This window comes from Artemia sp. Qi Xiang Cuo, chromosome 9, assembly GCF_049724085.1.
Source record: "Artemia sp. Qi Xiang Cuo chromosome 9, ASM4972408v1, whole genome shotgun sequence".
Classification (NCBI taxonomy): domain Eukaryota; kingdom Metazoa; phylum Arthropoda; class Branchiopoda; order Anostraca; family Artemiidae; genus Artemia; species Artemia sp. Qi Xiang Cuo.
In genome coordinates, this window is record NC_142802.1 from 14,438,706 (window position 1) to 14,460,629 (window position 21,924).

At 36.5% G+C, this 21,924-nt stretch overlaps 1 protein-coding gene across 1 annotated transcript in view; it reads right to left on the reverse strand.

The window, feature by feature from the left end:
- LOC148948337 (orphan steroid hormone receptor 2-like) overlaps positions 1 to 17,603 on the reverse strand; it is a 285,870-nt gene extending 268,267 nt beyond the window's left edge. The window contains exons 1-2 of the mRNA XM_089094896.1: positions 17,445 to 17,603; positions 4,895 to 5,014 (exon numbers count right to left, since the gene is read on the reverse strand). The gene's annotated coding sequence lies outside the window, so the exon portion shown is untranslated. The remainder of the gene's footprint in view (positions 1 to 4,894; positions 5,015 to 17,444) is intronic.
- Between the last annotated feature and the right edge of the window lie 4,321 nt (positions 17,604 to 21,924).

A 21,924-nucleotide genomic window follows, 5' to 3' on the forward strand; every position in this document is an offset into this window, starting at 1 on the left:
TAAAATGCTGAAAGTAAAGCAAAGAATGAGATGCAGTCATCCAGCCAGAAGTATTTTCTGAGCTGATCATGATGGTTCCTGGTAAAGCTCCCCTGAGTAAACTTTCCGGACATTCTTTTTGTGGGGAAATAAGCAGAGGAGGGACTGTGTTCCCAACACATTAACACCAGCACAAATTGCGATCAACAGACCTCTTTCTGCTGACGTAACACTCCTTACTTACTTCTAGCCTTGCAGTGCAATGATTTTACGAGGCTTGTCGATTTTTTCAGACCTGATTCGTTTTAACTTGCAATATCTTGTGGTCTGAACGTGTGTTTGTATAGGCTTCAATCCAGGCTGTTAAAGAAAGTTCTTACATTGTGGAAGTTGAAAGCAGTTGTCCGTCATAGGCTTGTACTTATTGGCGTTCTTACTGATAGAGTTTTAAGTCAATCCATAAAACCACGGTACCAATCTTTACCTGTAATTCCTCCACTGTTTCCACTACCTTTGCAGTTCCGTTATCCGGTACTTTTATGCTCTTAATAATGGTATAAGTGTATGCAAATTTACACGCTTTAAGGGGAATACAGTCGAAAGCATGTAAGCTATCGTTTTCAAGTAAGTTTTTAGTCTTTTTGCTTGTTCCTCTGTAAATATTGATCATGGGTTGTAACAGGGTGTAAGGAAATTCAGGTCCAGACTTTTTAGAGGGATATTCAGCTTCTCAACTTTTTTTATGTAGTCTTGCAGCGTTCCTCTAGGGACACCCATGGTACTTCCAGAGAATCCAATTGATTTCTTGAAGAATAAGACAGAAAAAACTGCTATTTTATTTTCTTCTGGATCGCAGCCACCTTTCTTTCTTTTCTCTTCTGTTTTACTTTTAATCATTTTATCTTGAATAAAATTTAACAGAAAAAAAAAGAACTTCAGTTCAACTACTGTTCTGACAGGATTAAACAACGCCAGAAATAATACAGTTTTGGGTATTAAGCTTGCCTTCAACCTTTAAATATGCTGTTTACACAGCTTTTACAAGCATAGCCCACTTTTGGACACCTTGGTAAGTCATGCTGAATTTACCCTGGGTATTGTAGCCAAACATGAGAGTTCACTATCCCACAGGATGGAAAAATACTAACAGCAAACTGGTGAAGATGGCACGTCTCGGAAGCTGCCAAAAACCGGCAAATAATAGGAGAATACAATGTGAGTTTACAACGCGAGTTTTCTAGTATTCGTAATTAGGCGTAGGCTTTCAGACAAAATTGAACAAAATTCCAGAGCTAATCACCATAAAACCTGATCCAATCTGAAATTTTTGGTAAAAGTATTAATTAAGGTCAGACTTTTTAAAAAAAATACACTGCAATCTGTCAGAGCATTTATAATCCACCAGAAGCCCCATAGGTATTTGTATTGAAACTGTTTGCTTTGGCTAAACGTGGGCCGGTCTCCCCTATACCAATTTTAATATTTAATTTTGCCCAACTGTAAACTTTTGAGTTGAATTCTAACAAGATGCTGTAATCTAACCATAGTGTGATTTGTGTCAAATCACTTTTGTGGTGCTTAATTTTTCTGGAAATTGGAAGTTAGAAAGTGGGTCTCTTATGTTATAGGCTACTGTTGCAGGAAAAGTAGAACATGGAAAATGCTAAAGGCCGAGTTTTAGTGAAATATAGAATGACTAGTTTCTAAAGACATATATTCAAAGGACCTCGGGAAGTATTAGTAAGAGCCCCCCCTCCATCACAGAAGCGGCTGCCCCCCCCCCCCTTACACAAGATGCTGCCTACGCCCATGAATATAAGGTACTTCTAGTCTGGTTTTGCTGTTTCTCGTGTTCAAAGGAAACAATATTATTTAGCTGTAGGCCTTTTGATTGTTTTTTTTTTTTTTTTTACCTGACTTTAACTTAAGGGTAGAATTAATGTCTTCACGTTGAAAACTGGGAAGAATTTTGTAAAAAGGAGGTCACTATATTTCACTTTATCTGGGGAGTGGTATTATTTACAGATAAACTGTGGGCGGAGATGCCATATCCTGTACATCCCTCTGGAGCAAAGTATAATCACCTACGGAGCAAGTACTGACAAAACCTATCCTCTCCACACAAAAAAAGTAACCCTTTGTATACCTATGCGAATCTGGCAACTAAAAACCATAGTTACATAATTCATCCCGGTCACTCGTCGCCTGAATCACGCTCTTGCATAATTATTGGCCGGAGCAAAGTACTTTGGCTCGGAGCGATTAAGTAGTACAACATTTTGCGTCTAGAGGCGCTGAGGTACGCGGGGTCACTTTTGGAGAGTTTTGTCAGTACTTGTTCCGTAGGTGATTATACTTTGCTCTGGAGGCAGAGGGAGTGGGGCTCAAGTCCTGAGAGGCCGAATTTTGAATATTCGGAACAAAATAAACCTCTAACCTGTTTTCTGGCCACCTACCCCACGGAGAAAATTGTTGAAGGCTCCATTCCTTTGGTCAAATTTAACTACGGCTTTGGTTCACATTATTAAAAAAAAAATTCTCTCCTTTAAATGAAATAATTATTTGGGTTATGATAAAATGAGCACCCAAAAGTAGCATCTTACACTGGGACAATTTAAGGCATTGCTAAAAATCCAGTTACACCAGGCACGTACACGTGAATCCATTTTGGGGCGGGAAAGTTGGCAAATCAAAAAGAAAAATTAATTAATGGGTAAACCTTATATAAAACGAAATCTTTTATGCTACTTAAGATTATTCTGAAGACAAAAAGGACCAAATACCCTGAAATTACAGAAACTTCTCGATTGTTCAAAAGAGACTAAAGACTCGTTTCTTTAAGTATTTAAAAAGAAAATATTTACGAAGTTTTGTTCTCCAGAAAACATTGTTATCCTCCCATAAAATTTTGACCCATATGTACCAACTGTTGTATACGAAAAAGTGTGAGAGCTATGTTTAGGTCAAAAAGTGTTTCAATGATTTTCAACAGAAACGCGTCGTATGCTTTTGCACCATTGCAAGGCATATCCAGGGTTTTTGTGTGGGCGGTAGGGGTTACAGAAGAAAAACTCTACAAAATTCATCAAAAAGCGTGTTTATATGCAACATTTTTGTTGCTTTTATACGAACGCATATTCGTAATTAACAAAACCAAAAAGAAGAAAAAACTGCAGTTGCTAGCAGTAAACTTTTAGAATAGCAAATAACATTAAAGAACAATTATCTTTAAAATTGCAAAACGCAAGAATAAGAACCAGAACAAAAGGTGCAATTTCTAAACTTTAGAATTTGAATAATTAAAGGGTAGCGTTGCTGCTCGTAACGAATCCAAAAAAATTTATGCTTCAGAGACCCTTTGTCTTTTGTACTTTCAAAAACGCATAACTCCATGTTGTGGAATAAAGCAGTACTTCTACTTTTATCGCTCTGTAATGTTTGGAAACATAAGTTCAAAAATTGCGAAATTGCAAAAGGTTGTATGTCAATACGAAATTTGACAGTCAACACGTTGACTGCCAAAACTATTTGACGATAGTCGTTCTCCGTGCCAACTTTTTTTTTCAATTTATAGTTTAAGATTTACGGTAAGCACCGGAGGATAAAAAGGGCCGGCGTGTATAGAACACGCAAAAAAACGTCTAGAAACAAGTTTCTCGTCGAAAGTATAAAGAGATGCCTTTATCAGTTGACAACAGTGTTCTAACACACATAACTACATTTTATCTAGCGCATTTATAGGCCCTAGTTTACCAGCATTTCCAGAGAGGTCCCTCAGATAAATATGGAGGGTGAGAGGCGACTCTTCCCTAGCCCCCCTTCCACGAAATATATTTAGACTATGATTTAAGGTTGAGAGAGTAAGGCCATACCCAGGATTTTTTCCGGAGGGGATTTTACTCAAATATTTTTTCGGGGGGGAGGGGGGGGGGTACCCAAAAAACTAAAAAAAAAACAAATAAAAATTTGTTTATATCCATTTTTGTTACGTTTTTACGAGTCAAAAACACATTTCTGGAGGGGTTCAAACCCTCCTAACCCTCCCTCTGGGTACGGTCTTGAGTAATGCATACCCTTTTTTTATTGGGAAAAGTAGAGGGAGATTGTGGAGGGTAAGATACCCTTCCAATATCTTATTTTTGGTGGAATCCTTACTCCTTTACAAATTTTGTTAACAACTTGCGATTTAAAAGTTTTCTCTTTAGCACTTCTGACACAGGGATGGTTTTCAAAGATGAACTTATCAAACCAATTGTCTTTGAAACAAATAGACGAATATGAAAGGAAACGTCCTAATTCTAGATCAATTTTAAGCAAGGAAATTTTTTTTTGTGAATTCTTTGGTGGAAATAAATAATTAAACAGCATATAGTCAATTTGAATAACTGGTACATGACTGAAACTGTCTTGATACAATGTCTCATAAAGAAAGGCTTCTACGGGGTATCAAATCTGAAAAAAAACTACCTACAAAATGATTAGAGTCATTGTCTAACCTGATATCTTCACATACAATTAATATATTCGTGCCCATATAGAGACGAAAACCCAGGCTACACCTTTCAACCTTGCGTTCTGATGCAGTTATTAGTCAATTATTTAAGGCTAATCAATTTTCAAATATTTAAGCGCTTAAAAAAAGCTGCGTTCTATAGATACGTCCTAGATAAATATCTTAGTATTGAGGGCGAATAGGCTCAGTCTCGCCCTTGTATACATCCTGGGTCAAATCATTGGTTTCTTCCTCCGGTATGTTTATTGGTAGTTTAATAAAAGAAATACGGCTTTTAAGAAACTCGATGCCTCCCTATTTTGTCAGATGCCCGGTCATTTCCCTTTTCAACTCTGTTGACAACCCTTGTTACGGGCAACCCTACACAGTTTTCATTGCTAATACTTAAATAAAACAACTTACCTTTTGTGAAGTTTGGTCACAAGATTGATCCAAATAATTTCATTGAAAAATTGTACACTTTAAATGCACCTCATTCGTGTTGCCTAGCCTACTGTAGAGATTTGGTTTTCCATTCACCTCCTGAAATGATTTTGTTTATTTACCAAACTTTAAACTTACTTTGTATTTATTTTAGATTACAAAATATTTTGAAAACATGCAAAATTGAAAGTGTTCTTATTTCAAGCAAGTTAAAATCCTTCTCAAAGAAAAGTCTAAGCAGTATCATAATTCCGGCTCAGGGATTGGATAGATCTGAAAATATTAAAAACGAACTAGATGAGCATCTTTTGTCTGCAAGCTACAACTGTAAGCTTTTCGCAATTTTTTACCGAGTACACAAACCTCAACTGCCCATAGTCCGAATATTTAGAGTAAATAAAAAAGATTTCTCCACTGGAGTGTTTTGAGCTTAAAGGAGGCCCTAGACGTATATCATTTTGATCAAAAGTTTCCGTCAATTCATTGACGTGTGCTTCAATCAACTTTCAATCGACCCTTCAATCTCGACCAAAGCTAATGTAACATACTGCTTTTGATAAAATTGATTGAGTCATTCAAACTGTCTATCAATCACCATCAACGCTTGGCTCAAACCGGTCGATCATACTTGAGTCAATCGATTGACGGAACCTTTTGATCAAAATGAGTGACCGTCTAGGGCATAAAAGCGAGCATTTTACACATAAACAATTATGCACTTGAATGCGCTTTTTGTGGGATCAAGCACGGCAAAAGTAAACCCCCTCTATCCTTTAGTACGTACGCAATTCACAAACCTTGGATGAATATTTGCTGCTGATAAGCTATCTAAGAATTAGTGTTAAAAAATAATCTAAAAAACTAACTTTACTTTGTGTAGGCTAATTAATAAAGGTTCGTGACACCCTGCCCATCCTCAATCTAAAAATAATCACGTGATGTTATACAATGGGTAACGGCTCCTCTGGAGTACTTTTACGGCAGAGCGATTTGAGTCAGTGTCACAATCATCCTTCAAACCAAGTTCATCACAAAGAGATCTGAGGAGAAGAACCTCGTCAGTAGGTTCAAAAATAGTGTCTAAATTTGGTCCTTCTGGGTTGATCCACTTATCTCTCCAGAACATATGAGCTCCCTAGTTATTTCAATCAGCCTGGTTTTGAAAAAAGGTGGAGCGTCAGCCACCCAAGCGTGACAACAAGGCTGACGGTAGGGAGCTCAGTGTTTTAACTCAATGGATAACTTACAAGTTTTCTTTTGGGTCAAAGACAGCAATCATTTTTGAACATATAGGTCCATGCTCCCATTTGTGTTTGAAAATTTCACTATTTCCGAATTATCATCAGATGAGAGGGAAAGGACAAGGAGCAAGACATTAGTCCTGGAGAAGGAATTCAATAGTTTAGACATAAAAGTATCTTGCTTCATTCGAAACTATTTCAATACTCCTTCATAAGGCTTTAATTTAGTGCTTCTAATAAACAGTATTGATGATTTAAATACTGCGAGTAAATTTTCCTGCTAAAAATATGATTGATTTTTGAAACCTTATAACTATCAAGGAATATGAAGAGTTAGAGGAAAAATCTATCAGACTGTTCGTCATGACAAACTTAAGTAAAAAAAAGAAGTATTGTCAATGGAACCGAAACTCTAGAAAATCGAAATTTTGATATATCAAAAGATTAGCCATAAAAGTTTCGAGCCTGAAAAACGTTGCATAATTTAAGAACAAAGGAGGGGGAGACTGGAAAAACCCTCAAAAGGGTTACAATCTTGATGAAAATTTTAGCATCATATTTAGCATGTCCAAGAGTCCTATTGGGTGGGGGGATGGGGTTTTAAGTCCATGCATGCAAAACATAAAATTGTGCATTTTTTCCGATAAATTTGATAATGCACGTGTCCTTATTTGTGTAATTTTTTCCTAGGATGATTATGTTGAAGTAGTGGTATGACGCAACACGCTTAAAGAATGCTCCCAATAACAAATCCTATATGCAAACAATGGGTAACCTACGTAGCTTAAATTTTGCCCTATGGGCCGTGGGAGGCATGTTATCCCGAAGGCATAATTATTCGATCCTTCGACTATTCTGAGCAAAATAGCTATCTCAAAGTTTTAATCGAATTTCTTTGGGAGGAGGACAGCTAAAAAGAGCAGGAAGAGGGCTGATTGCCCTCCGATCACTTTCGACTCTTAAAAAAGGCATCAGAACTTTCGATTTCCAATTGAATGAGACGCCCTTCGAAGTTTCTACGGCAATCCCTTCCATAAAAAGTGGTTCTGCGAGGAAAATATAAATGATTATTTATCGTTATTTAACAAGAAATTATATAATATACAAGATATTTTAAAATAACAATAAATAATATAGTCATAATAGATAATTATTGTATAATAAAAAATAAAACATTGAAGGCTCATGGCTCTTTAATACAGGCAACACTAGAGCGTTGGCTCCAAATCAGCAGAGAAATCATGTTTTATTTTTTTTACTTTTCCAGTATTTAAAATAAAACGCAATTTTTTTAAACAATGAAAAGATTAATGACATTATTGACGAATGACGAGAGACTGCCCAACATTTTTTTTTCATTGTGAGGTTGAGTGTTCCAAATTGGCCCACACTTAATAAAGTGTGCGCATTTGTATCAGTCCTCAAAAAAAAAAAAAAAAAAAAAAAAAAAAAAAAAAATCCACATATTATAAAGCAGAAGTCAAACCTTAAAACATGGCTTTTCAGTGAACCTTAAAACTATGAGCCCCTAGAAGTAACCTCACCAAAGAATCTAATGGTTCAAAAATTTTTGTTCCTTTTTTGGCGCAAGATTTCACACATCAGAACCAACCAGGCGAGTGCAAGCTTCTCCTTATTTTTGCTTCCTTAAAATTTTAGTGGCAAGGTTTTGAAAACAATAAGATTTTAAAAGGTAGGTCTATCATGTTACTATCTAAGGGAAACACATTCCAGATGCAAGTGTATGAAATTAAGTATTTTTTTTTTTTTTTTTTTCAGAAAACATTGTAATTTTCAATTTAGCCTAACAGCTATGCGAAAACACATAGAGAGCGTGACTTAAAAAAATGTGTTGTCCATGACAACCCCGATCACGGATATCACACAGTTTTCATTGCTAATCAAACAGTTCGTGGTAACGAACTGTAAGTAAGGAGCGACCAGGCTCAATGGTAACCAAAACTCTAGAAAACGGAATTTTGATACCAATACATACATAAAAAGAATCAGATTTTAATTCTGACTTCAAATATATAAATTTCATCAAGTTTAGTTTTACCCATCAAAAGTTACACACCTGAGAAAATTTTGCTGATTTTCGAACAGAGAGAGGAAGACCCCCTAAAAGATACGTAACCTTAATAAAAATCAAACCATCATATTCAACGTTTAAGAGAATACTACTGTAGAGGTTTCAAGCTCCTATCTACAAAAATGTGGAATTTTCCATCTTTTGCCAGAAGAAAGATCACGGATGCGTGTTTATTTGTTTTTTTTGTTTTTTGTTTTTTTTTTCTTTTTCCCAGGGGTGATCGTATCGACCCAGTGGTCCTAGAATATCGTGGGAGGGCTCATTGGAATGGAAATTAAAATTTCTAGTGCCCTTTTTAAGAGAGCAAAAAAAATGGAGGGCAACTAGGCCCCCTCCCACGCTCATTTTTTTCCCAAAGTCACCCGATCAAAATTTCGAGATAGCCATTTTATTGAGCATGGTCGAAAATATTATAACTATGTCTTTTAGGATCACTTAATCCCTCGAAGCCCCCAGGAGGAGGGCTGAAAGTTATAAACTTTACCCAATGTTAACATATAGTATTGGTTAATGGGACCCGGCTCAATGGTAACCGAAACTCTAGAAAACGGTATGTTGATACAAATAGATACATCAAAAGAATTGAATTTTAATGCTGATTTCAAATATATAAGTTTCATCAAGTTTTATCCTACTCATCAAAAGTTACGAGCCTGAGAACATTTGGCTTATTTTCGGAGAAAGGGGGAAAGACCCCCTAAAAGCTATAGAACCTTAATGAAAAGCACACCATCATATTCCACGTATCAGAGAACCTGTAGAGGTTTCAAGCTCCTATCTACAAAAATGTGGAATTTTGCATTTCTTGCCAGAAGAAAGATCACGGGTGCGTGTTTATTTTTATTTATTTTTTTTTACCAGGGGTGATCGTATCGACCCAGTGGTCCTAGAATATCGTGGGAGGGCTCATTGGAATGGAATTTAAAAGTTATAGTGCCCTTTTTAAGTGACAAAAAAAAATGGAGGGCAACTAGGCCCCCTCCCATGCTCATTGTTTTCCCAAAGTCACCTGATAAAAATTTTGAGATATCCATTTTCTTCAGTATGTTCGAAAATATTATAAGTATGTCTTTTAGAAAGACTTAATCCCCCGAAGTTCCCGGGAGGAGGGCTGAAAGTTATGAACTTTACCCAATGTTAACATATAGTATTGGTTATTGGGAAGTATACAGTACAGACATTTTCAGGGGAGATTTTTCCTGGTAGTGTGTGTGTGTGTGGGGGGGGGGGGGGTTGAGCAGGGACGTACGCAGGGAGGGGGGCCTCCGGGCCAGGGCCCCCCGAAATCTCATAATTTTTTTCATTTTCCCATAATTTTCTGATTTTTCTCATAGAATAATGGGTTTGAAGGATTTAGCCCCCCCCCCCGAAACAAATTCCTGCGTACGTGCCTGGGGTCGGGGGTTATGTAGGAGGATATTTCCATGAAGGGATTTTTCATGGGGGAAGGGACATTGCTATGAAGGGGATGCCGGACTTCCCAGCATTATTTAAAAAAGGATCAGAAATTAAATATAAAAAAATAAGTTTTTCAACTGCAAAAGCAGCAACATCAAAACTTTAAACGAACAGAAAATATTACATATATGATTGGGTTCACCCCTTAGTCAATACCTCACTCTTTAAGCCAGAGATTTCTTAGTACTTTCAAAAGAGCTATTTATTCTAATTAATGGCTTTTGTGATTAAGCGGTCATTTTTAAAGAATTTTTACAAAATTCGAACTTTCGCTTAAAGAGCAAGGTATTGAATAGGGGGCGAACCCCCTAATATTCGTATTAAAAATATATTAATATAGAAGGTCGTTAAGTAAGTTAATTCGTAAGTTACTCATATTTATTACTAATAAAAACGTTCGTGAATAAAATGAAAAAAGTTTCGAGAAAGCCATTTAACCAGATAAAAGTAAATTAATATGAAAATTTTGTTTTAATTATTCATGTACTGTGAGCCAAGATTAAAACTTGCATTTATTCAAAAACATTCAAAAATTAAATAAAAAAAAACAATTTTTTTTAACTGAAAGTAAGGAGTGACATTAAAACTTAAAACGAACAGAAATTAGTCTGTATATTAAAGGAGCTGTCCCCTCCTAAACGCCTCGCTCTTTACGCAAAAGTTTGACTTTAGCTAATCTCTATTTTTTTAAACAATAAAAAACATTAGAGTAAAGAGCGAGGCGTTGAGGAGGGGACAGCCTCTTTCATATACGGAATAATTTCTGTTCGTTTTAAATTTTAATGTCGCTCCTTACTTTCAGTTAAAAAAACTTGTTTTTTTTATTTAATACTTTAAAAAAAAAAAAAATGATACATCGTTTCGCGCGTACGACTCATAGTTTAGCAAAGCAAATTTTATTCAAAAGGTAAATAATTTAATATTTCTTAAAATAAGTAGTAAAAGCTTCGGGAAAAAATTGTGGGTCATGTCACATAAGATGCAAATTGATGTTTCGTCTATGTAGATATTTTTTTTAACCTAAGGCTGGAACTTTTGGGAAGAAATTTTTCTCTACCGGCACTGTCATTTTAAAAGCAATTAATCGACTCAATTCACCATGTTCACCGATTTCATAATATCAAAGCAGCAGACATTTGCACCATTTCAAATTAAAAGCAGCTTCAACGATAAAACATAATGCTTGTACTAAAAATTAAAAAAAACTCAAATTATTATTCCATATATCCTATATATTATTATTACTATCATGTTGCTTATATAATAAATATTATAGCTATTTATTTGATTATTGATTTTTTTTTATTTGTTTAATTATCTATTTTAGCATAATAATTCGTTTTTATATAATATAATAATAATTCGTTAATATCATTATATTATCAATCTACCTTATTTTATAATTCAATGTGTCCCTAATATGCTTTTGCTCCTCAATAATTTAGCACAAATTCTAATGAACGTAAATATATAAATGTAGCACAGAGTACAAGTTAATGAGGTGCTAGAAAACGACAGGAAATTTTCTACTTGGAATTTCTAAGGAAGCATTGAGCAAACAGTTCAACTATGTTAGAAAACCACTACTACGTATAGCTTCCTCCTATATAGAGACCCCAAATGCCTGCAGTGAGACTTCATATGAAACCCGAACGTACAAGGCAGAAGCAATTAAAATTCCGTTTATTTAACTGTATCTGATCCTGTATAGCAGGTATAGAAACGAGTATTTACGCACGTAAACCCTGTACATGGCACCACACTCTTACGCCTGGTGCCATGGTGCCATGGCACGCCTGGTGCCACACACGGTATGGCACCACACTCTTACGTCCAATACGTAGGTGAAAGTCAGCAATCGCATTAGATAAAATTGTACGTATACGCAAGCGTCTCGAATTGTTCGTCGAAGTACCAAGGACAGTAAAAATTAAATCTGATTGCTTGCACAGGTTAAGCGGACTCTTGTAAAACTAAGGCCGTAGCCGAATTTTTTCAGGGAGGGGGGGGGGGTAACAAGCAAATGCATCAAAAATTACTTTATATGCATTTTGTTACGTTTTTAAGAGTCGTACAAATATTTTGGGAGGGGATTTCAAACCCCCATTCTGAGGTACGGCCATGTGCACAACCACTTATATTAAAAAAATGGAAAAGTAGAAAATTTCATTTTTTTTTCTTTTTTTAATTAAAAAGACCACAGAAAGCAGTTATGCAGAATCTGATCTGTGCAGACACCCAATTTAAAAAAAGGAAACATGGGAGAAAATCAGGAAACAATGAGCTAAAAACTATAACCAAAATGCTTAAAAAATGCAGCTTCTCTTTGAAGGTCTAACTATCGTTGGAAACCAACGTATTTTAATATTATCTTTTTAAGGAGTAAAAATGTTGTCAAACTACATTAGTCCTTCTTGGCCTATTTATTTCGCGGCTTAACATGGCAACACAGTGACGTGTTGCCCTGAAAACCTCACATTTTTGAAAGAACAAAAGGAGAGACCTTATTAAATTGATGGAAGGGAATCAGTTTCCCCATTATTCTGATGTCATTTTTGTCTGATGAAAAAGCTGCTGTAAAAGGAGAATAGCTATTTCTTTGACGGTTATGCGATTGCTGAAACACAATTTAGATCCAGGGAAAGGGTACTTATCTATCAGGGCCGTATCCAGGATTTTTGTTCAGGGGGTGTTTTACAAATTTTTGACTTTTTTTGGGGGGGGGGGTTTACTAATTTTTGACTCAGTTTTCGACTAATTTTACTGATTTTTACCAAGGTTTTACTAATTTTCGACTTATTTTCGAGTCGGTCAAAAATTTCGGGGGGGGGGGATTCAAGCCGGGTAACCCCCCCCCCCCGCCTGGATACGGCCTTGTTATCTATTATAGCCACCACACTCAATTTCTTGGTCTGACAGACCCGGGGTATTTCAAAAGGTATACTTGGTGATAATCAGCTTAGCATGAGAGAGTGTATGCACAATACAATATAGGTATATTTTAATTAAATATTTTAGCTGGTATTTTGGTTAGGTTAGAAACCATTAAATATAATGTGTTCAGGTAGCCTGTTTTCCCTAATTCTCTGTTGTAGTTTCCATAGTTTTGTTACTAAAGTATTTTATTTTAATCATACTTAGGCATATTTCTTTAGGATTAACCTAATTCACTTCTTGATTGTGTTGGCTATAAGAGATAAGTACCAAAAAAAGAACTTAGGACGATGATTAAGATATATTTATTAAGTTTATATTACATTTTACCCCTGGAATAGCTAATAGTTTGAGAACAAGGCTGTATCCAGAGGGAGAGGGTACTAAGTTTGACCCCCTCCCCACAAAAAGAAAAGAATTTTTGTTCGACTTTTAAAAATACAACAAAATGCATATACAAAATTGTGATGTGTTTTTAAAGTTTCATGTACCCTCACTCCTCAAAAATAGCCCCCCCCCAACAAAGATTCTGGATAAGCCATTGTTCAACAAAATGCACATTTTTGCCTCTTTGATTCTATCTTTCATAAACGTAAACTTGATCACTTTCAGAATAGCACAGTCCATGAGAAGAAAATAGCCTAAAAGCTGAATAACTTCGTTATTTTTGGGCTGCCGAAAAATTTAGAGAAATATGCATAAAGGCGGCAACAAATAGTATCTAACTCTGACAAGCCCTGAAGTGCCTTCAATTTATGTTTTAGGATAATTTTGTACTAGGAGAGCAATTTGTAATTTGGCTCGTTGACAAAACATGATCAAAACCTTTGTTATACTCAAGGTATGCTATATACAATACAATTTGGCAAAAACAGTAAGTTAGTTTTTCGGTGATCACATATCGAAGTCATCCCATAATCACATACCGATCTTAGTACCGACAGAGGGGTGAACGCCATTACAAATTTTCCTCAAAACTCGTCATATGAAGAAGAAAAAAACATAACACACCAACTGACAGCACTTATGACGTAGCAATTCGGAGCACTAATGTAACAATATAGTTGTGAAAATATAGGGATTTTGGTAGCAAATTTTGCTGAAGAAATTTTGGCTCTGACAACTTGGCAAAAATGTTACGATTCCCCATTTATTAAGAAAGAATTTACAAAAAAGTGGAATAAATAGCACAGTTATATGATGCAAAAACTGACAGCAGTGGAAAATTTCTGATTGTATTTTATTCAAAACTTTGCTTGAAAAAAATCTGGTGAAATTCTAGTTCTTGAACGAGTTCTGGGTCCCTATTTAGTGGGAAACTGTAAGTTATGTTTTCTGAAACATATTCAGTGTTTGGTCAACAATTCCTTGAAAGTTGCCACTAGAATTAGAACAATGTCTTTGTCGTCATGAGCGCAGTGGCGGATCCAGGGGGGCGAGGGGGCGCCCCCTAACGTAGTCTAAAGTAGTGTAATTTACTTACTTAACGCAATATTACGTTAATTAAACTTCTCTTAACGCAAGTTTATCGGATCAAACTATTTTGCGCCCCCACCCTAAAAAAATCCTGGATCCGCCCCTGCATGAGCGGCTCGTAAACCTGTATTATGGTGCAGTTTACTCAGAATTTACGTATACTTATAGTTTTGGAGTTATTTATTGGAGAGTGAAAGCATGTCCATGTTTCCCTATTATATTATATGTATATCATAATACACTTTATAATTTATTATAATTTTCATATTATATTTTATAACTTACAGCTGTTTATTGTTTAAAATAACACGCTTTTTTGCTGCGCAGTTACTTTCATTATCTATTGGTAAATGAGGTCACTTTTGAAGTGCCGCGGCGATGCCCAAAAAATTTGGCCCAAAAGCTTAGCAATTTCGTTATAGTTTGAATTGCCAAAAGATTAACTGAAATCTTCAAAACGCAGCATCAAATACCATCTTACTATAATAAAACAAAAAGTTTCTTCGTTTAGCCTTTAATTAAATGATTTTTTTTTTTTTAGCATAACGATATGGGATTAACTGCAAGGGGAAGAAAGTTATAAAGGTAACAAATAAATTCAAACCTTTCCTTAAGCTGAATTGAGGCGTTAGGTCGTAAATTTATCCGCTCTAAACTCAGAATTTCAGCGCTCCTTCGTACACTTCCAAAAGTAGGATGTATAGACGGTACATTATAAGTCCCAATTCCAACTTTTAAAATTTTAGAACTTGACTTGCACACTTGGAATCCCAGAAGAAGGGAGAGAAAAAGAATAGAAGTAAAATCCTGGCTAGTTTTTGCAATTTATTCCATTCGAAAGATTTAGTTGAATTCCAGGTTAACGGCGAAATTTGATCACGAAAGAATTTTGTATCAATTCTTTTTACTACCCCTGTGGCTTACTTTTTTTAGTATTAAGGGTATATATCCAATTTGAGCTCCAATATTTTACGCCCCAAGATTGGTCTCTTAAAATTTAAGCTCCCTGTGAGCTGAGTTTCCATCTCATCTTTATCAAAGTGAATCTTCAAAATTTGATTTCGTTTTGAAAAGTTTACAACTGTAATACGTAGTTCCCACCTAAATAAACCCCCATTAACCTCAATTATCTTCAACTAAACCATCGTTCAATCTACCCTTCATTTAACTAAACCCCCATGCAACTCAACCCTTAACCCCACTCAATCCATGCAACGAGTTAAGATAGGTTGATTGGAATTGAATAGGTGTTGAGTTAAAGGGGGTGAGTTGCTTGGAGTTCAACTGAATGGGGATGGAGTTAAATGAGAATTGAGATGAACAAGGCTTGAGTCAAAAGGAGGGTTAAGTTACACACACATACCATAATATATGCAACTGTTTACAATTGTAAAGGCTACAACTACAATACAAAAAAATGCGCAAGTTACAATTGTAGGCTTCCCACAAAAAAAAGAACATACACATTAAAGGTTGGGTAATTGTAGTCTTCTTCAAGCTAAAAAGGCCGTATTTTTATCAGCGTTTGAACAAGGAGCAAAGACTAGAGCATGGGTGCCCATAGGGGGGGGGGGGCAGGGGGCCCACCCCCTGGCTGAATGATGCTGCCTTATTTTTTTATATTTGTTCCGAGATTCCTATTATATAGCATTAAAAGTGCCAATTAGACGAGGTTTGCCCCCCCCCAGAATTCAGCTTATGGGCGCCCATGGACTAGAGCTCAAGCATTATTTACCCAGACCTATTTAGTTTTGAATTTGGACACACTAATCTGAATATAGTCATTACTGGATTTTTTTTAGGTACTTAATATAGAGGTTAGTTCACCAAAATCTCCAATAATATATCACTTTATTGTTTCACCGAACAAGTTTTCTTATTGTAACGTCAATCTTTTTCAAATTCGAAATATTTGCCGAAAGAACGCTACCCATTCTGTAAAAAAGGAAATTTGTTGCCCGCCTTTGTATAAGCTTTTAAAACGCTGGAAGAAATCGCTATGTCTCTTGAGCCCTGTAGTTTTTAAATATAAGTTTATGGTGTGCCTTTTCTGAATATTTGTATATAGTGGTATTTCACCATCTAGAACCAATTTTGTTTATTTCCACCAAATTCGGCTGCTGTGCCTAATAAGTTGTGTTCCTAGTTCAAAGCAATGGCTCGATGCTTTTGACAATAAATTAATGTCGACTTTGACTATACCGGCCACAGTTTAAAGAATTATCTAATTCTATAAACTGTGATACCGGCCTACCTAAAACTGTGTTGACTTAAGACCTATGCTTTGAAAAGGTCTTGATCATGTCCTAAAACAGGGACAATCCCTCCAAGATAAGTCCAAAGGGCCTTAAGAAAAGCTGAGCCAAAAATGTGCATCGGTAATCATTCATTTTTTTCGATTACTTCCCTAGCTAAAATTTAAAAATGCCACGCGATGCCCTCTTCAACGCCAATTTCAAATATACTAATAGCTACCCTCGCAAATAGCTACCCTCTGATGAAACAAAATATAGGCTAGCACTAGGCTATGTGCAAGAATTGGATGATTTTGATGATTCACATTATTTTTTGTGCTTATTCCTCATTAACAATTTATTCCTAATGCCGATTAAAGGCAATCTGAAAAAAGCTAAATCAGCTTTGTATTTAGCCTACAGTTGTGTATACAGCCTAAAGTTGTGTGTACAGCCTATAGTTGCGTATACAGCTTACAGGGGCGCCAGTTGGGAGTGCAGATTTTTTTTTACTTCTAGACTTTAAAAAATGCATTTTTATTGTATTTTCATTGAAATAGCCCTAGGTACCCTGAAAAAGCCTGGGGTGTATTTGCGAGGATAGCGATTGGTATATTTGGAATCAGCGTTAAAACGTGCAATGACTGGTATATTTATTTTTTAGCTAGCAAAATAATAAAAAAAACCTTAATTTTTCACCAGCACTTCATCTGTTTTTACGATCAACCCCGCAAAAAACCCCCTCACCCAGGGCTGCGACCTCTTTGAACCCAAGGTTCTTTTATACATTCTTACTTTTCTACCTTTCTGCGGAAGAAAGTGACCTGAGAACCAAGGGCGAATCTCCAGCATTTTATTGGGGAGGGGGCAAGAGGGGTCCATAACCGGATAGTCAAGGTGCATGGGATATATAATTATTTTTATTTCTCCGTATTATTGAGGGTGCAACTGCCCCCCTGCCCTCCCCAAACGACGTCCCTGCTGAGGACCATTTGATGAAGGACCTGAGTAACGTTGATAACATATTTTATCTGGATATTACGACCATGGATACCGAAAAAAAGTCAGAGTGAACACTAGAGAGAAAATCTAACCTGAGATTGAAAACAAGTTCCTTCTTAATTCTGACATTTATCCAAAGCTCGCAATGGAAGAATAGGTCGCAGAAGCGTGAATAGCCCACCAGCTACGGCGACCCGGTTGAATGGTCGCACTCCGACCCATGACAGAGTTGAAAAGTATGAAATGGCTCCTCCTTAGGCATAGCTATTACTACCACTAAAATTTTGGTAACTTATACCGCAAAAGGTGTTGATGATGACAAAGCATAAATAAATAATGTCTCTTGTTTTGGAGCTTCTATTTGCGTCATATGGTGGGTGAATACCCGAACTTAAAATGTGTTGGTTCGGTCTTAGCTATTGTTCTTTATTGTTAGAGATGAAAGTGCGCTTCAAGGGGTTAATATTAGCACGGACTTATGATGGCGATTTAACAACAAGCTTTCTTAAACCATCTAAAGTATAAGTCCATTTGGTATTAAATTAACATATGAAAAACATATTCATGAGAGTAGCTATAATTGAAAGCATAACCAGGGACTTTATGATTTTTGTTGTTGTTGGGCCCCGAAAAAAAGTCCCTTTGTATGTGCCTGAGCCCAGTCTATATGTTTCTTTTATAAATTAAAAATGCCTAGACGCAAGGCCGTATCCAGGGGGGTTAGGGGATTTGACTCACCCCTGCAAAATGTTTGTCCGACTCGTAAAAACTTAACAAAAATGAATCAAACAAATTTTTGATATGTTTTTAAAAGTCTTTTTGTAACTCCTCCTCCCCCCACCCCCAGAAAAATCCTTTTGTAACCCTCCCCCCTCCGGAAAAAAATCCTGGATACGGCCCTGCCTAGACCCCTAAAATTAATTTCAAATTAATTTCAAACTCCGAAGTCCATAAATGAAATGAATATTCTTTATTTTATCTTTTAAATAGTAAAATTTTCAATCTACATGTTTGGAAGTCCCTAATTAAGCTATCTGAACTTATACCTCCCTTAAAAACCCCTCTTTCTCCCTCACACCTTGAGCCAAGTTCTCCCCCTTTGACTTGCTAATTATAAATCTTAGCTTCAGGTGTGTCCATTCACTAAAAGGTAAAGAAGGGGGAGGATTTTTCAATCTCTTTTGATGAAGATACACAAAATTTATTATTTTAATATGGAAGAGGGCAGTGGCGTCGTTTGGGGTTGGCAAGGGGGGGGGGCATTTGCCCCCCCAAAAAATTGGAAAAAAGCTTTTATATAGCCCATGTCCCTTGACTCTCTGGATGTGAAACTTTTTTGCCCCCTCAATAAAATACTGGAGCTACGCCCCTGGAAGAGGGGGGAGGGGAATTCGTCACTGTCTGATTTGTTCAATGAAAACATAAAAAAGGACTTTAGAGACCTCGAGGGCTGATTGCCCTCTCATCCCAATTTGCACCTTATTTAGCTTGCTAATTACAAACCTTGAACTACATAATGAAATACAGACGTCAAAATTAAACTAGTTAAGTGCAATTTTCTGTGGCCCATGCAGTTTCTAAAATTGAGGTTAATATATCCTACATTTAACAGCCCACGTTTTCTTTTTGAAATATTGGTTATATTTGAATGTATATCCCGTTAAAAACTAAACATTTAACAGTATACTAAGAAAATTCGAATTTCATTCCATTCTGAAATTTTCTGTTTAATGGATTTTCTGAGTCACTTCCGGTATAACCGCATCCCAGCCCCCCACTTCTAATACATGCATGTAACGTTATATAAAACATTAATTATACTATATAAAATATATATTACACAAAGTTATATAAAATATTTATTAAATAATATGATAGTATAATAAATATAATAAATATATATTGTAAAAAATAATATTGTATAAAATATATACTATATATGATATATAAAACAACATTTCCTTTCAGCCCGACTCGCTTTCCCTGTTAAAAGTGAATGACGAAACTCGCCTTTACGGGGTGCCAGCTAAGAATTCGGACAGAGGAAGACCTTCCGGCGGACCGGTGATACTAATCATTTCTCACCTTTCGGCATTAGTATTTGTCAAGAACGAGTGTTCTCGACATAAAAGTTTGGCAGAGAAGTTGGCATAAAAGTTGCAAAATCTGATAGTATATTGCTGCTACTTACCGTCTGATTACAAGAACTTGGCTTCCGAAGAAAAGTTCTCCCGTGCAACAATAAAGCTTGCTAAATCTTTGCAGCAGTCTACTTATTCATCTCATCGTGTTATCCTCGCTGGGGAGGTGAACTGCGACCTCTCCGTGCCAGATCACTCAAGATCTCAAATACTTCTGTCTGCTCTGTCCAATATGTATGTTGTCCCTAATGACCATTCGTATACGTATATCCATAATTTCGGAGCGACAAATTCGCTTAGTTTCATGCTCTGCTCGAACGGCGTGACTGCGAATGGCTCAAGCCATGTTGACTTTAGCATATCGATATCGGATCATTTACCAATCTCCAACTCTTTTGTCATTGATATTATTCTCTTTAAAAAAGATGAAAAGAAACGGCAGTAGGAATTCAAATGTGACTGGAAGAAAATAAATGCTGTTGTATATAAAGCAGAGCTTGATGCCACATTCGACAAAATTAAGATCCCTTTCCATCTGCTGCAACAATCCTCAGACCTCATCGAGTCGGAGAAATAAATTCTAATCAACATTTACTGTAGTGAAATCACACATGCAATTCGTTGTGCTGAGCGTTGTGCCACTCCTGTTCGTAAAGTTCGTTCGAGTTCACAAATACCTGGCTGGTCAAAAAATCCGGTTTTACAGCAAAGTTGCAAGTCTTCAAAGTTTTGGCACCAAATATGGAATGATTGCGTCCGGCCAAAATCTGGTGCCTTTAATGACACGGTTATATACCAAACGTCGTTTTGCTAAGTGTCTTGCCAATCACAAAGCGGATGTTATTGACTGCAGGAGAGAGCGTCTTGCAACTAACCCAAATGAAATTTGGAGATTCATTGGGGCAAATAAGTCAAAAGGTGTCACTTCAGAGCTTCCAAGAGAGAGTGACTGGATCAACTATTTCTCCAGCGAAAATTTTTCCGACTGATCCAGTCTTAAACCCGCTCTGAATCCCTACTAGTGGATAGTCTAGTTGATACTGAATAAGATATTGGTTTTGTATTCACGGCCTCTAATATTTATAGTGCTATCATTCACCTTCGAAAAAAGTTCTCGCATGGTTATGATGAATTATGTGGTTTTCATTTATTACATGCAAGTGATAAGCTGCTGCAGCATCTACATTTGTTTTACCAAATCATTTTTAATTCTGGTATTGTCCTCCATTTTTTGTGTTGGTACATTGAGTCCTGTTCCGAAAAAAAGATAAAGATAGCCGGCAATGTTGTTCCTATAGGCCTAAAACAGTTTCTTCTGTTCTGTGTAAATTACTGGAGTTACTGGTGATTAAGGACATATATTAGGCGTGTTCAACTCCGGACAACCAATTTGGATTTAAGGAAGGCTATAGTCGGGAACACGTGCCTTATATACTTGCCGACGTTCTGATGGATATAGAGAATAGTGGCAAGTTTTTCGTCCTTGCGGGTCATGATGTATCTCGTGCTTTCGATTCTAGTGTGCATTTTCATTTGCTGTATAGTGAGCAGCAGCGAAGTCTCAATCGTTCAGTTGTGCGGGTATATAAAAATCTGTATGCAAGATTATGTGTTGCCATGAAAGTATCTACTCGTCATGGTTATGTGATGTGTAAAGCCGTGATTCGAGTTTGGAAAGGATTCCGCCAGGGTGGTATGTGTCTTGCCAATCACAAAGCGGATATTATTGACTGCAGGAGAGAGCGTCTTGCAACTAACCCAAATGAAATTTGGAGATTCATTGGGGTAAATAAGTCAAAAGGTGTCGCTTCAGAGCTTCCAAGAGAGAGTGACTGGATCAACTATTTCTCCAGCGAAAATTGTTTCGACTGATCCAGTCTTAAACCCGCTCTGAATCCCTACTAGTGGATAGTCTAGTTGATACTGAATAAGATATTGGTTTTGTATTCACGGCCTCTAATATTTATAGTGCTATCATTCACATTCGAAAAAAGTTCTCGCGTGGTGATGATCAATTATGTGGTTTTCATTTATTAAATGCAAGTGATAAGCTGCTGCAGCATCTACATTTATTTTACCAAATCATTTTTAATTCTGGTATTGTCCCCGATTCTTTGTGTGGGTACATTGACTCCTGTTCCGAAAAAAAGATAAAGATAGCCGGCAATGTTGTTCCTATAGGCCTAAAACAGTTTCTTCTGTTCTGTGTAAATTACTGGAGTTACTGGTGATTAAGGACATATATAAGGCTTGTTCAACTCCGGACAACAAATTTAGATTTAAGGAAGGCTATAGTTGGGAACACGTGCCTTATATACTTGCCAACGTTCTGATGGATATCGAGAATAGTGGCGAGTTTTTCGTCCTTTCGTCTCGTGATGTCTCTCGTGCTTTCGATTCTAGTGTGCATTCTCATTTGCTGTATAGTGCG